The sequence below is a fragment of the Budorcas taxicolor genome, chromosome 3 (assembly GCF_023091745.1).
Source record: "Budorcas taxicolor isolate Tak-1 chromosome 3, Takin1.1, whole genome shotgun sequence".
Taxonomy (NCBI): domain Eukaryota; kingdom Metazoa; phylum Chordata; class Mammalia; order Artiodactyla; family Bovidae; genus Budorcas; species Budorcas taxicolor.
Genome location: NC_068912.1, coordinates 16,921,138 through 16,937,471, shown reverse-complemented (window position 1 = coordinate 16,937,471; position 16,334 = coordinate 16,921,138). Strand labels below are relative to the sequence as shown.

General features: G+C 42.6%; 1 protein-coding gene across 3 annotated transcripts in view; it reads right to left on the bottom strand.

The window, feature by feature from the left end:
• Positions 1-12,855, bottom strand: part of GATAD2B (GATA zinc finger domain containing 2B) — a 78,916-nt gene extending 66,061 nt beyond the window's left edge. For 2 of the 3 annotated variants that reach the window (XM_052636870.1, XM_052636873.1), the window contains exon 1: positions 12,753-12,819. The gene's annotated coding sequence lies outside the window, so the exon portion shown is untranslated. Of the gene's footprint in view, positions 1-12,752 lie in introns of all 3 variants that reach the window. The other variant, XM_052636871.1, reaches the window with a different exon arrangement.
• Positions 12,856-16,334: the final 3,479 nt, after the last annotated feature.

Genomic DNA, 16,334 nt, shown 5'->3' with positions numbered 1-16,334 from the left:
ATAGGAAAGGTACATAGCCATAAACTTGAATATTCTTTCCCAACAAAGTTTTGATATCCATGAAAAGATTTTCACCCTCAAAATTATCATTTAAAGAATAAGCAAATTCTCTATATATAGATTTGAAAAGAATCTCCTGTATTATTAAATGAAAAAAAGATGTAGAAAGCTATCTTTTGTATAAAAAGAAAAACTAAAAAGAAATTCACATATGCTTACGTATACATAGAAAATTCTGAAATGACAGAAAAGGAATAACAATGATGATGTTTAAAACTAGGCAGGTGAGAAGTGATGAGAAACTTCTCATTGTGTGTCTTGATTTTTTTTTTAAACTTGAGGACTTCTGTGGTGGTCCAATGGTTAAGAATCCACTTGCCAGTTCATGGGACACAGTTCTATCCCCAGTCTGGAAAAATCCCAAATGCTGAGGGGCAACTAAGCGCATGTGCCACAACTACTGAGCCCACACCCTAGAGCCGGTGACTACAACTACTGAAGCCCAGCCCAAGTGCCCTGGAGAACATGCTCCGCAAAAAGAAAAGCCACCGCTGGACTTCGCTGGTAGCACCGTAGATAGGAAGCCGCCTGCCAATGCAGGGGACACGGATTTGATCCGTGGTCCAGGAAGATTCCACAAACCACAGGCAACTAAAGCCATATACCACGACTACTGGAGCCTGTGTGCCCTAGCGGCTGTGTTCCGCCACAAGAGAAACCACCACAATGAGAAATCTGTTCACCTCAATAAAGAGTAGCCCCTGCTCACTGCAACTAGAGAAAGCCCACATGCAGCAACAAAGATCCAGTGCAGCCAAAAATAAATAAAATAAAATAAATTCGAACCAAACTTTTAACAATAAATAAAATGCTCCAACCACAGCAATTCATTTATAAGAGCAAAAGTTATCCAGAGTAACCCTGCTTCTAATACTGTAAAGAAAAATACGTGATCCAAGGAGCTGGGTGAAATTAAAACTTTCTATGACAAGGACCAGCTGCCATATTATAGTAACAGGATCCCATTCAGTTTAGTGTTATATTGTTTGGCCCAATATAAAAAAGGGATATGAAAAGAAAAACACAACGTAAAACTCATATGTCATCTCAAGGGACCCCAAATAGCCAAAACAATCTTGAAAATGAAGACGAGTCAGAGGACTTATACTTACTGACTTCAAAATTTATTACAAAGCCCCAGTTACTGAAACAGTGTGGTATGAGCATAAAGACACATACAAAGCAATGGAACAGAATACAGACTCCAAAAATAAACCTTTGCACATATGATCAAATGATTATCAACAAAGATCAAGACCATTCAGTGGAGACATGACTGTCTTTTCAACAAACGGTGCTGGAAAAACTGGATATCCACATTCCAAAGAATAAAACTGGACCCTTACCTTGGAGCATATACAAAAATTAACTCAAAATGGATCAAAGACCTAAAAATAAGAACTAATATTGAAAAACTCTTAGAAGGAAACACAGGAGGAAAGAGCTTCATGACAGAGTTGATAACAATTTCTTGAATATGACACCAAAAACAGCAAACAGTAAACTGGATCTCATCAAAATTTTGTGCACCAAGGACATTATCAACTGAGTAAAAAATAACTCACAAAATGGAAGAAAGTATCTGCAAATCATATATCTGATACAGGATTAATATCCAGTAAAAAGAACTCCTATCACTCAATGACAACAAAACAAACAACCCAATTTAAAAATGAGTACATTGCTGGTAAGAATGAATAGTCACAAAAGAAAACAGTAAGACAGTTCTTGCTATTGTTCAGCTGCTAAGTCATATGCAAGACTCTGCAATAGCGTGGACTGCAGCATGCCAGGCTCTTCTGTCCTCCACCGTCTCCTGGAGTTTGTTAAACCTCATGTCCACTGAGTCAGGGATGCTCTCTAACCATCTCACCCTCTGCTGCCTCCTTTCCCTTTCGCCTTCAATCTCTCCCAGCATCAAGGTCTTAGGGAATATTATTCAGCCTTAAAAAGGAATGAAATTCTGACACATGCTACAACATAGATGAACCTTGAAGGTATTATGCTAAAATTAAATAAGCTAGACACAAAAGGACAAATATTTTATGATTCTACTTATATGAAGACCCTAGAGTACTCAAATTTATAGATAAAGAAAGTAGAATGGAGGTTGCCAGGTGCTAAGCTGAGGAATGATGGGCAATTATTTTTTTAATAGGTACAGAGTTACTATCCGCCAGGCACAGAGAAGTGAAGGTCTAACAACTAGTTAAGTGGCAAAGTAGAAATGTGAACCCAAAACTTTCTAACTGTAGAACTATACTTTTTAAAATGACCAAAAGTTATTCCAGTGTAACCGTAGAAGGAGATTTCAACTAATTATGTAAAAACACCCCAAGATTAGCACCGATACTAGACTTTCTCATATCCAGATACCACAATTATATTTATGCACAACACTGAGAATAGTTGACTTGGAAAGATTAACAAGAGAGAGAGCACAAAGCTTTTCTAGACAACCAGCAAAAACTAATGTGCAGTCTAGGCAACACATAGATGTGGTAAGCAGCCCCCATAACAAAATTAAACTGATTACCCCAGTAAAGCAACTATACTCCAATAATAATGAACTTTAAAAAACGATCACTTCCAAAGGCTTCTTCAGCTAATTCTTAAAGCTACAAAATAACAAGTAAGAATCTCACTGTTCTCCTCTAATACCTCTTTGTACCATAAAAGTGCCCCTTATACAGTCCTTTTCACACTCTTAACCCAACTGAATCTAGAAGACAGCACAGAAGTGACATAACTACAGACACTGTCGTTTTGCTTTTTTAAAAATATTTACTTATTGGGGACTTGCCTGGTGGTTCAGGGGCTAAGACTCAAGGCTCCCAAGGCCGGGGACCCAGGTTCGATCCCTGGTCAGGAAACTAGATTCCACATGCTGCAACTAAAGATCCAAAATGCTGTAACTAAGACTTGGTGCAGCCAAATTTATTTATTTATTTGGCTCCACTGGGTCTTAGCTGTGGCAAACAGGATCATCAATCTTCGTGGCAACATGCAGATTCTTTAGCTGCAGCATATGAAATCTAGTTCCCTGACCAAGGACTGAACCTGGGCCCTCCTGCCTGCGAGCATGGACTCTTAGCCACTGGACCACCAAGAAGTCCCTCTAGTATACTGTATTTTACTCCCTTCCTGTGAATATTCTCAGGTATTCAGTCAGCCAGACTAAAGGTTTAATTTGGAAATAGAAACCGCTCAGATTCCAACCTTGGTTATACTCTTCTTGGACACCTACCACTCTGTCTTTGACAAAACTGGGAACCTACGATTTAATTCCAGATATACATCAAGGCTTTGGTAGCATCAGTGAAACAATCAGGACTTCCCTAGCAGTCCATCTGCCAATCAGTGCAGGAGACATGGGTTAAAATCCCTGGTCAGGGAAGATTCCACATGTCGCAGGGCAACTAAGCCTGTCTGCCTCAACTACTAAGCCCATGCACAGCAACTACTGAACTAACTGCGTGCCCTGGAGCCTGTGCTCTGCAACAAGAGAAGCCACAGCAATGAGAAGCCCATGCACCACAACTAGAGAGCTGCCCACGCTCGCCACAACTAGAGAAAGCCTGTGCACAGTAACAAAGACCCAGCGCAGCCAAAAATAATCATTAAATACTTTTAAAAACGCAACAATCGAAACAGTTCATAACAAGTGGTACCCCTTTATGTACAGTAATTCATTAGATCTCAAATTTTTACACCACTAGTTAAGCTAGAGACATCTTATTCCTTTGAACCCTCCAGGTTTTTCAAAGTTGCACTTGCTATTTTTAGGATGGTTCTGTCTGGGACTTCACTGTGGGTCCAGTAGTTAAGAGTCCACCTGCCAATGCAGGGGACACAGGTTAGATCCCTGGTCTGGGAAGATTCCGTGTTCTGCGGAGCAACTAAGCCTGTGAACCACAACTACTGAAACCCAGATGCCTAGAGGCCATGCTCCACAACAAGAGTAGCTGCCACTCGCTGCAACTAGAGAAAGACCCAGCAGTCATAAATAAATGAATAAATAAATAAAAAGATGTTTCTGTTCAAGTAAATACAGCTGTAAAAAGATCCTTTTCCAGTCACCCATATTCCTTGAAAGTTTTCAGTGCAATGTTAATGAATTATACAGAATTCAACTGTGAAATAGCTTTCCATGCACAAAGTGAAGAGTTAAAAATGCAGGCTAATGAAAACTTAAGACTGAATCTTAGTGCAGTAAAAGACCCATATTCTAGTTTCCATTTACATGGCAGAAAATAATCTGGATTTAAAATATTCTAAGAAAATAAAACTTTCAAATTCACAATGCACTCAGGTAACGACTTCAGTGAGCATTCTTTACTAAGTGAATTATAAAATGAGAAAAGAACAGCATTAGAGTAACACAATTTATTCATGGACAGTACTACATGGGAAGAGTGTCATGCTATTCACACCAAATTTCCACAGAAATCTAATATAGGGTCTTCCAGGCACACTGTCCCAGGCAGTTGCAATAAATATGACCAACTCCTTCACTCTCTTTGATAGCAACACATCAATCCAGCCAAATATATGTTTAAGAGTGGTTAGAAGCTGTCCCTCCCTCCAAAATATGTTATTCTATTGAGGAAATATTTTCAACATTTTTCACTGGTGGTTCAACCTATTTAGTGGTGAACACCATTCAGGTAACCTTTATGCTTTTAAACAACAGAATACAAATCCCCCAAAGTTTTAATTTCAAGACCAGTATGACTGAAAAAATCAAAGCTATTGTTCCTTCTTGCCTCTGATGCCCATGTCTGTCTGCATGCATCACAGAAGAGAAAGAACAGTGGGCTTTACAGATCTCTTAGTGTGAAACTACCATCCTTACAGAAAGGAAGAGCTTCTTGCTCCTGGCTCAAGGGATTCTGCTCACACACAAAGCTGAAACCTTACTCTCCTGTTTCCTAGCATGCAAGATGAAAGAAGGTGGAGGCAGCAGCTCAGTTAGAGTTATCCTCCTGGGAACTCATTGAAGGTAAGAGCCAAGTTGGATGAGCTGTGCCATTTGCCTTTGAAGATTTCATGGGGGAAAAAACTACAGCCTCCAAACCAGTGAAGTTTCTAAAAAAACATCTAGCATAATACCACCATACTAGTTCTCTGGAAAACTAGCACACAGAAGCATTTAATTCCCTCATTCAAGAGTGACAACTCTTTTTTTAAAAAAATCAACCCACAGTAGAACTACAAGAAAGCAGATTATCAAGGTGCAGTAAGTACTATCTTCTCAAAGAGATGCTCTTCATGGTCAAATAATTCCAGAAGCTTTGCATCCTTTAGTCATTCTTTTACCACTCCTAATATAAATGTGTATTTAGACATGCAAGGCTTTGGGATCTTATGCTGTAAAAAAATCTGCCTTAACTTAACCCAGAATTTTTCAAAACCCTAATTTGATCATGTAACTTTTTTCATATAAGATCTACTAGGAAAACTATCATTTTCTTGTTTGGTCTGTTTTTGCAAAGGCAAAACAAAACTCTACGAGAAGCGTTAAGAGAACAGTAAGGTAACTTTTGGAGTCAGGCAAAATTGTTCAAAATACTGGATTCACCACTTTTATTAATTTTTGAGATTTCAGCAAAACGACAACCTTCCTGAAAATTGAATTTTCTCATCTGTAAAATTATAATACCTCCCTCACAGAGTTACTGTTAGAATTAAAATAGCATAAAGCCTTACACAAAGAAAGTACTCAACAAATGAATTTATATTTACATTTTAAAAATTCCCTTCAAGTTTCAAAAGTTGCAAAAATGCATTAAAAAAAAAAACTGAAGAAAAAATTACAGAACCCATGACTGAGGTACTCCTTGAGAAGAGTAATTTCCAGGACTTTACAACCTCTTTAACCCACTGGATTACTGAGAAAGCCTTTAAACTTGCCCTATTTAAGACAATATATAGGAACACGTCACGCCTACTAATGAAAAAGGACATGAACAAAACACAAGTTGTGGAAGAGTTATTTATGGTTTTGATGATAAAATGAAAGGGCCTACATCAATATAAACAAGAAAAAATGAGTTGTGAGAAAAGCTCAGCTTGTGTCAGCACATAATAACAGCTATATACAGTGCTCTACAGTTTATAAAACATTTTTACATGTGTAATCTCATGTGACTGACAAAGAGACATAGTGAAATAGATAAAACAGCTACTGATTATTTCTAATTTGAGAAAACTATGGCTTGGGAGACTTCAAGTGACTCAACCAAGGTCACACAGATAAATGGAACGAAGACACCAACTGGGTTCTTCTGTCCCCAGAATATAACAAATGGGGCATCTTCTAAATGTATGCAGCATTTTCTCAATCCATAGACTTATTCATTATTTTAAAACATTTTATAGGTGACAGACACCATGCTAGGCACTGGAGAAACAATAGTAAAAAGACATGGTATCTCTTTATTTCAGAATGTTGTCAGACCACTGGGGGGAGATATGCAATATATACAAGTTAGAATGAGATCAAAGAGAAAGTATATCTAGGTCTCTTTGGGCAAGCCAAGGAAGGGTCCCCAGAGAGAGTAGCATTTGAAATGAAATTTGGAAGCTGATCTGGTAACTAAAAGAACTGTATTTGCTCATGTATAAACTGTGAAGGGAGAAAAGTAAAGCTGGAGAGAAAGACAAAGGTCAAGATTTATAAACGGCCCTTGATATCATGCAGAGTACCTTTAAATGATTGGAAACTACTGAATACTTTTGAGAAGGGGAAACTGAATTATCAGATCTCCATTAGACTATTTTGAAGAGGGTATGACTGATGGTTTAAAAGGGAGCAAGACTAAAAACAGAGAGAACTATAAGAGATCATGGCAATATTCCAAATAAAAGTTGTTATAGTCCTGAACAGCAGCAATGGAAATACAGAAAAAAGGTATAGATTCAGAAATATTTGGAAAGTAACGGGTAAGAGAGAGAGAACTGACAATAATGCTCACATCTCTAGCTTCAATGACTCAATGAATCACAAAAGGGGAGTAGGTAACGAAAATGTTTAGTCTGAGGTAGCAATGGAATACAGAGATGGCTACATCTAGCATACAGTGGACAGCTGGAAACAAGAGAGCTGGCGTTTAGGAGATCTGATAATATATGTGAATATATATGAAGATTTTTTTCCATAATCAAGTGTTATTTACCATCTCAATGGGAAGGCAATCATTCTATCATCACTATTTGTATAATGAATGCTTCAAAGTTCAAAAACATTTTAAGATCCTATATCATGCTTACCACATTTCATAGCTTTGTTATAAACAAACAGATAAAAAAAGTTATTATTATTCCTATTTGATTAAGAAATAGTTATCGAAGGACTTCCATGCTCCCCAATCGAAGGCGCTCAGGTTCAATCCTTGGTCAGGGAACTAGATCCCACATGCCGCAACTAAGACTGAGGATTCCCTTGTGCTGCAACCAAGACCCAGCACAGCCAAATAAATACTTTTTTTTAAAGAAATAGTTATTGAGTATTAACTATATTGCCAAATACTGTACTAGGCATTAAATAAAATATCAAAATAAATGCAAGTCTTCACAGACTTTACATCATACCAGGGGAATCAATAAGCAATAAATGTAACAAGTGTATCAGAAAGCTGTACAGTGAAAAACAGGGAAGGATTAGGAGTGAGGGGTGGACGTTGAAGGTCCAATTTTAAATATAGGTAGGATAAAGTCTCACTCAAAAGGTGACAAGGTGACATTTAAACAAAGATTCGACTGAAGAAAGTATGAAAATTAGTCATTTGTATTATCTCTGTGGGAAAAACAGATATTTCCCACTAGAAGGAGTAACTAGTGCAAAGGTCCTGAGATAAAGAGTGTGACTGATGTATTAAGGAACAAGCCAGTGTGGCTGGGATGGCATGAGCAAAAGAGAGGATGACAGGAGATCAAAAAAGAAAAGGGACTGACGTGACTGAACAGCAGCAACAGAGAAGTGCAGAGCATCTAATACCTTAGAGCCCACTGTAAAAACTGGCTTTTCCTGTGCAAGAAATAGGAATTCAAAAATTAGGAGGCTTAGGAATTCCCTGGTGGTCTGGTTAGCTTCCCAGGTGACACCAGAGGTAAAGTACCTGCCTGCCAATGCAGGAGACATAAGAGATGTGGGTTCAATTCCTGGGTCGGGAAGATCCCCTGGAATAGGAAATGGCAACCCACTCCAATATTCTTGCCTGGAAAATTCCACGGACAGAGGAGCCCATGAAGTCACAAAGAGTCGGATATGACTGAGTATCAACCTTCCTTCCTGGTGGTTAGCACGCCACATTTTCACTGCTGAGGGCCTGGGTTCTATCCCTGATTCAGGAACCAAAATCTCACAACCCTTGCAGCCAAAAAAAAAAAAAACAACACAACTAGGAGGCTTACCCAAAATCATATACCTAAAAAATGGCAAAGCTAGGATTTGACCCAGGATTTCTAGACTCTCTACTTGTGTTCTGCTATTCCAACTTGCCACTTATTAGTCCACAACTTCTCTCCTGGGAAGTCTGAATTTAAATACTCTCAAAAAGCTAACTTTATAAATAAATACCTTCTAGGTTAGAGATGCACAACCTCTCCAATTAACACATCCAATCCCCCACAGCCACAGTGAGAATTCACTAATTCTAAAGTCTAATCTAAATCCTAATATTCCAGCCTATATTTGAGGAGATTACAAATTCCAGCTTCCTCCCAAAATGAGACTAGATCAAGAAAGCTTTATCAGGAGACTTACAACATGACTTTCAGATTCAAGTAAAGATAATCTGAATTACTTTTAAAAATGTAAACTAGCCAGATGTGAAAACAAACAAAATAATGGCTTGTGAATGTCAAAGTATTGTCATGTTCTTTAATAGCTCACTGCTAGTATTAATGACAATCAAGTTCACAGTCAAGGAAGCTTCTGCAATTATGATGACTCTTTGAGGTCTGGGATTGACCATTTCATACCTCAAAAGTAACAAAATACTTGTCCTCATTCATCTGTTGCTTTTGGTACTACAACCCCAAACTGTTGATAGTCTCTTGCCAATTGATGGCACCTTAAAGCAAAGACCAGAGGATTTTGAAGGAGACACCAAACATTACTGAGATACTAACCAGGCTGGTTAGGCTTATAATGACCCTAGGTCACTCCTTTCCTACTGAATAACCTCAAATGCCATAGGAATACTTCATATATCCATAAAAGAGAAGGTAAAAGATGAAACACGAAGGAGGAGAATTCTACGGTCCAGAGGCTTTCATTACTACTATGCAAATACAGGAGGCTCTCTGCTTCAAGAACTCTAGAGCCACCAAACCCCCAACCAGTACCTATAGAAAAAGTATCACAGGAATTACTGAGGATAAAACAAACAAAATGGCTAATATTTTTCCCTTCCAAAGTCAGTCCTTTTCAAAAGAAACTGAAATTCCTTCTATCTCCTTTCCCAGGCTTAGCCAATACAGAAGTGCAACTTTGTGTGGCACTGCCTGATAGGCTGGATCTTCCTGAGCAAAGAGGTGGACAGCTTTATGCCAGGACTAGATTTATAGTCAATCTGACTGACTGGGTTTTCTTTTTCTTCTTCTTTCCCTCTAAACTGTATCAGACAATGTCTGGCTATTGTGCCTTAATATATAATGATGCAGGGCTTTAAGTACTGCAAAGGGTCCAGAGAAGAAAGTCCTTGAGTTCCAGTTATGGCTGAAATCATGACCTCTCTAGCAATCATTTTACTTGACCAAAGCTGGTTTGGCTTTTCTCAATGAACTAAATAAGCATTCTGACTGAGTTCAGGGACTGCTTGTCAGTTAAGATGGTTCTAAGGGGTTGCTTGTCCCAATGAGGTGGCTAACAAAGAATATGCTCCAGTACAGAAACCAGGATGCCATAGCTGCTATTCCCCTAAATATGCACCTCCAGCTTGATGGGTGGAGGAGGTAAGGAAGGAACAATCAGTAAAATTGAAACAAGAGGCCTGGTTTACATACAACATATAAAACAATGCTTAAAGCAAGAATGAATCCCCCCTCCTAAAAAAAAGAGACAAAAAGATTAAAAAAAAAAAAAAAAAGAATGAACCCCAGCAGTCAGGATACTATTATTGACACATTGACTCTTTTTCTTCCACACTGCGGTTTTCTAACAAAACCCAACCTGGAGGTTTGGCCAGGCCCAGCCAGAAAAAGAAAAAAGTTGAGTACAGTTTGGGGGGGGGGGGGGGGGGCGCAGTAAGGAGAGACGTTTATCCAAAAAAGGGGAGGGGGACAGCACACAGGCTTTGAATGTACTTTAAGACTATGAGATTAAGAACAAAATTCTCACATTTCCCTCCCCCACCACCCTGTGGTATTATGCTTAACACAGCAGTAAAAGTTACTGTCATAACTAAGATCTGAAGTGCTGATCAGGGAACCTGGTTAACGTTGTTCCTAGACAAGTATTTGAATGCAGCCTCTATTCAGACCCTATTGGGACTGCCTCTAAACAGGAAGTTAACAGACATCACACATAGTCAGGGAAGGCAAACCACAGTGTCATAAAGATGGATGCGGCTGTCAGCTACAAATCACTCTCACCTCCTTGAAAGTGTTCTCAAGTAAGGAACAGGCAGGACACAAGTTCCTAAGCCTCACCTCTTCTCAAACTGGGTCACTCAGGCTAAAGATCCAGCCTTCTGATTCCTGCTGATTATTACTCACCTACTTCATTCCTTACCATGGTGACTATCACTGCCACTAAACTAAAATATTATATTCTTCTTAAAAGGGAACACAGTACTACCAGATCCATACTCCCATTAACTCCTTATTTATACAGCCTATCTGCTTAAAAAGCCCAAGGAAAGACCATCCTTGACCCAGTCCATTCCAAAACAGCCAGAGAAAATATCAGTCACCAAAAAACCAGCACCATTTCCAACAGGTGTGGACCTTCCCTCAAAGTATACTCAGCTCCTGCGTAGCACAACTTTTAGCAGCTCCAATAGTACCTCTTTCCCAACCTAGGACCAGCAGAAATGCCACTCTAGGACAGTTCTCTACCAGGACTGCTCCAAGCACCAAAAGTATGAATCCAAGTGGTTATCTCAAGAAAGAGTTTAAGTCAGTGTATCAAAGAAGGAGCAATAAAGTTAGCACTAAACTCCCAAACAGGATAATCTTCAACATATAGACGACAACATACAGACACCATGCTGATGCAAGAAAACAAAAGTCATTTGTATGGGGAGGGGGGCTGGAAGCTGGAGGACACAGGTGAGAGATTTTTCACTTTGGGTCACATTCAAGCACTGTCTGCTCAAAAAATAAACATTCTGAGAGGGGAAAACATTTTAAAAACTCAAAAGCATCAGCTCTTCTCTGGACACAGATCTGTTAAACCTGCTTTTACTCCAGCTGCTGCAAGTTCAAATCTTTCTGCTGCAATCTAGCCTGAAAGTATTGCTCTTTTCCTTTGCTGAAATACACTACCTTAAGTATCTCCCAGCTCTCCTCACCTACACAAAAGCCCTCTAAATAACCATTTCTCAGAAATGAGAAAACTGTTCTCAGAGGGCTACCCGATTCTCCAGGTGACAGTGGAAGAAAAAAAGGTTGATGGCAAGCTCAGTTAGCACCTACATGCCACCCAGCCACCATCAAAGCCTCCATCTCCACTTCAGTGCCAGCCCTACGAACTAATAACATCATGTGTTTGGAGGGAAGTTGATGCTGGGGAAGAATCCAAAAAGGCTACCATACCTTTATGAAGGGGGAAAGGTGCCCTGGGGCAGGCAAATGGCCCCCAAACCTCTGCACTAAGAGGAGCAGCTATCTCCTTCTTGTAATTGAAAGCGGGGAGGCCAAAAGTAGTCTAAGTCCGGATCTGCTTTAGGAAAGGGTAAGTTCTAGTTCCCTCGGCCCTCAGGCACTGACTGAACTGGGATACAGATCCAGTGGGACCCAGAAGCCCAGCCGAAGAAAGGGATGGTTTAGTCACTACAGAAGACAAGTACCCACACAGGCTTAGACAATTCCCTTCTACGGGAGGGCGAAGGAACGGTGAACGATGAAATAAAGGGGTAAGGGTCTGCGCTCCTGATCCCTTTGCCTATATAAAGATAATCATCCCATGTTTCCCTCACCCTTAAGGGTCCCCTATTTGTCCCAACCGCCGGCATACAGAAGACTGAGAGTAGGGAGCGGCCCCCGCACCCTGAGGGCACCACTGGGGGTGGAGAGAGTTAAGGGGGGGGGCGCGCTAGAGAGGAAAGGAGGGGAGCATGGCGGGCATGAGGCAGTGAGTTAAAGCGGGGAAGGCGGGGGAAACGGGGCGCGAGGGAGGGGAGAAAGAGTAAAAGGAGAAGAAATGAAGGGACACGAGCTGGGGGCGCGCGAGGCCGAAGTGAAAGACCGGGGCGCGCGCGCGGAGCGGGGGGAGGGGGGAGGGGATGAGGTGAAGGGGGAGCGCGAGGCGGGGGCGCGCGGTGCCGGGGTGGGGGGAGGGGGACGCAAGGCGGGGGCGCGCGGGCGGGCGTCGGCTCGCGGGCGCTTCCCCTCCCCCCGCCCCTCCACCTTTCCCTTCCCCCACCTCCGCCACCACCGCCTCCTCCCAGCCTCCCTCCCTTCCTCGCTCCTCACCGCCCCCGGGCGGGCGGGCGGCCAGGCTGGCCTAGGCCAAAGCTCCTCACCTGGCGGTGGCGGTGTAACTCCCGGCTAGCTCGCCTCCTCAGGCGGCGGCGGCGGCGTCGAAAAAGGAAGAGGCGACGGCACGGTAGGTTCCGGACCCCGCTGACGGGACCGGGGGCGGGGGTGGGGGAGGGGGGCGGGCCGGACCCGGGCGGGCGGGCGGAGCAGACACTGCGGTACAGACGGGGGCAGCGGCGGCGGCGGCGGCTGCACCGGCGGCGGCGGCACCACACAAACAAGGACGCTGATTGGGCAGCTGCCAAGCACCTCGGCTCCGCCTTCCCCACACGCCACGACGCCCATTGGGCGACCCTAGCCGGCCTCCCCGCCCTTCTCTTCTCGGCCTTACCAATAGGAGACGGGCTGTCGGGGCTACACCCCACCCTTGACGAGTGAGTGGCTGAAGAAGTGATGATTGGCGTACGTAAGACCCAATCCTAAAGAGAGGAGGGGGATGGTCTAGCGGGGGCGCGTTAATGGGTACCTCGGCCAGTCCCAGACACATCCGGGTCTTCAGCAGCCCATTAAGTGTCGGGGGTCAAAAAATCGCTTCAGGCTGCAACTTTACCTTAGAGACGTTTTGGTCCCCAGGCAGCCGCCGTACCCCACTATCCCCAAACCGGGATTCCCCTTTGGCCTGCTCTCATTCTTCCAATTCTAAAGATGGAGACTGGCGAACGGCGGTGGGGTCTGCGTTGGGTGGTGTTTCATCGCGACAGAATCCAGGAATTTCACGATAGCAGTAGCTTGAGGCGCTCGGGCCTTGCAGTCTGTTTGGGGCGTGGCCTGTCTCCGTCTGCCCAAAGGCCTTGAGCTTCCTGGTCTTCATTGTACCCCAGCACGGTCCTGTCGTGACTGAACCACGACTGGGGGAAAAAAGACAGCTAGCCAAATTGCTGAGAAATTACGCCGCGCAGAGCGCTCGCGGCTCCTTTTCTCCGGATCTCTAGTCTGATCAGGTTCACAGTGAGGGAAACAGCCTCCCACTCCACCGACTACACCTAATCAACTCAAGGCCCAACTCCTGCTAGCCTCCCTACTTCCCCAAAGCAGTTAGGAGCGCCTGAACCCAGCGTTTTTCGAACATGTACTATAAGTATTGTTCTTGAGCATCTGAGGTACCAAGTAATAGCTAGTGTTTTGGGCAGAGACTGAGGCACTGTGCTGTACGTGCATTCTTATTTTTTTAAGAGCTTTCCATGGATTATTTATTCCTTGTAACTCAGTGAGGTAGATACTGTTAGCCCCATTATACAGATTAAGGAAACGAGCTACCAATCAAATGATTTGCCCAGAGTTACATATAAGTGGCAGAGCTGAAATTTGAAGCCAGTAGATCCAGAAAGGGGTTCAGAGAGGCTAAGGAGCTTGCAAAGTTCAGGCAGCTAATTAATGACTAATGGCTCAAACTCAGAAATAACTGGCTCCAGAAGCACTAGAATGTGTTTTTCAAGTCATTTAGAAGTCACGCTGTGCAATGGAAATGAAACTAATGAAGGACATGGGCACAAAAAGACAGGTGGACCCTGAACAGACGCACAAAAATGTACAAAAGCAGGTAAAGCACGTTCTTTTTCATTGTAGTAGTGTCCAGGTAAAGAATATAGTCTCTGGAATCTGACTGCCTGGGTTTGGATCTCTCACCAGTTGTGTGATTTGGGTGCAAGTTACTTAAGGTCTATTCTCTACGCCCTAGTTTCCCTATCTTTAAAATGGGAATGATTGATGAGTACCTAGTTTATAGGGTAATTGTGAGGATTATTATAAAATAGTACATTTTAAATGCTCAGGACAGTGCCAAGGACTTAGTAAATACTCCATAAACATAATAGTAACTATTGTGAGAGTTTTCCTCACTTTTCCAACAATTTCACCCTCTTAGTTCAAAATTCAGTTTTGGTCATTATTTTATCTGTAGTACCTGCCTTATACTACATTGAAAATTATTTCACCACTCCCCCACTCATTTTGATACCTTCATTGGCTCAGTTATTTCACACATGATAGAGGACCTGTTATGTGATTAGACATTCTTCTTTGTGCTGGGCATAGAGCAGTACATGGGACGCAGTCACTGCCCTCGTGGAAAGTACTGGCCCTTTTCCCTAGCCTGTTGCTTCGTCCATTATCAGTTCAGTCCTTTCTGTGCTGTCTGAAGGGCCATTCTTCAAGGGCTGCGATGATACAAGAGAAACACAGTGGTGGAGGAAATAAGACTGAGAAAGATACTAGTGAGGCCCGAGAAAATACCTTTCAACAAAATTAAAATCAGGCCGTGGTGGGGCAACTTTCAATCTAGAGTGATCAATCTCCAAGAGAGACAAGTAAGCAAGACCGCTGAGTAGCGGGCATGTCCTTTGTCCTATGCAGGCTCTATCTGTTCGTTTTCTTTTTGGAGCTAATGTTTATTGAGTGTGTTTAGCACTTTATCTAGATTTCAAAATTTGTTTTTAATCAACCTCTCCCCAGTTCGCAGATGAGGAAAAACTGAGGCACAAGCAGTTAAGTAACTTGTCTGATGTAATAAAATTAGCAAGTGCCAGAGACAAGATTTAAATAAAATTTGTCATACTGAAGCCTACACACTCTAAAGTGAGGGAAGAGAAATTGGGACCAGGTAATTTGGATATATCCTTCCCCTCATTCAGTTCCCCAAGGCCACAGGTCAGAGATGTCAGATGCTACGGTGAGTACTTGGCTGTTGGAATTCTGAGATACCCTTGTGGTTCAAGAATTCTGTAATTCCACCCATCTGACTATAGGCCTCTTGAGGAAGCCCAAAAATGAGCAGCGTAGGCTGGGAGGCACTCTAGATCAGGAAGACTGCATGCTCTAGTAAGGTAGGGACTGAGCCCTGAAATTCTCTTTGTAATTCCAGACAGTTCAGTGCATGGCTGGGCATGCTATGCTCATCAGAAACTTATGTTTTCAGGAAGGCAGTTGCTCCCTTGCAGGTTGTTAGGGATGATACAGGGAAAGTTTGACCCTAGGTAGTGAGATCTAATCAGAACCTGGGGCAATGTGAAGGTTCCCCTTTGAAGAAGTCATCTTCTAGTAGTCCCTGACAAAAACAGATGGCATTTCCTAAGCCCCTCCTCCTTTCCTTGGCAGCTCCTTTAGGACAGTGCTCCAGACAGGATGGGAAAGCATCCTCTGGCCTGAGGGTCCCAGAATTCAGTAGTACTGCTATCTTCATCTACTGATATCCACCCCCAGGAATTTGCACTAGAGGCGCATGTAAGTTATTTCCTCCACTGACACTCCTTCCCCAAGGCATTTTTGTTTTGCTGGTTAATTCCCTTTGGTAATTGATTTTGCAGCTCTGTTAGGAGTTGTTTCCTGTGTTTATTTCATTATATAGGAAAAAAAGGGAGAACTCCAAGTGGGGCCAAAAGGGTTAGAGAAGTAGTGCCTGGCTGCCTGATGCCCACATGTAGTGAGCTCCTCAATCCTTGCTCTTGTCCTCCTAGTGCTGTCCCCAGGCTGAGACCCTGGTTGGAAGAGTACTGCCTGCAGTTAGAGCAGCTCCCAGGATGTGTGAGCGTGGCCAACACCAGTGACTGGGGAGAGGGTTGTCATCCCTG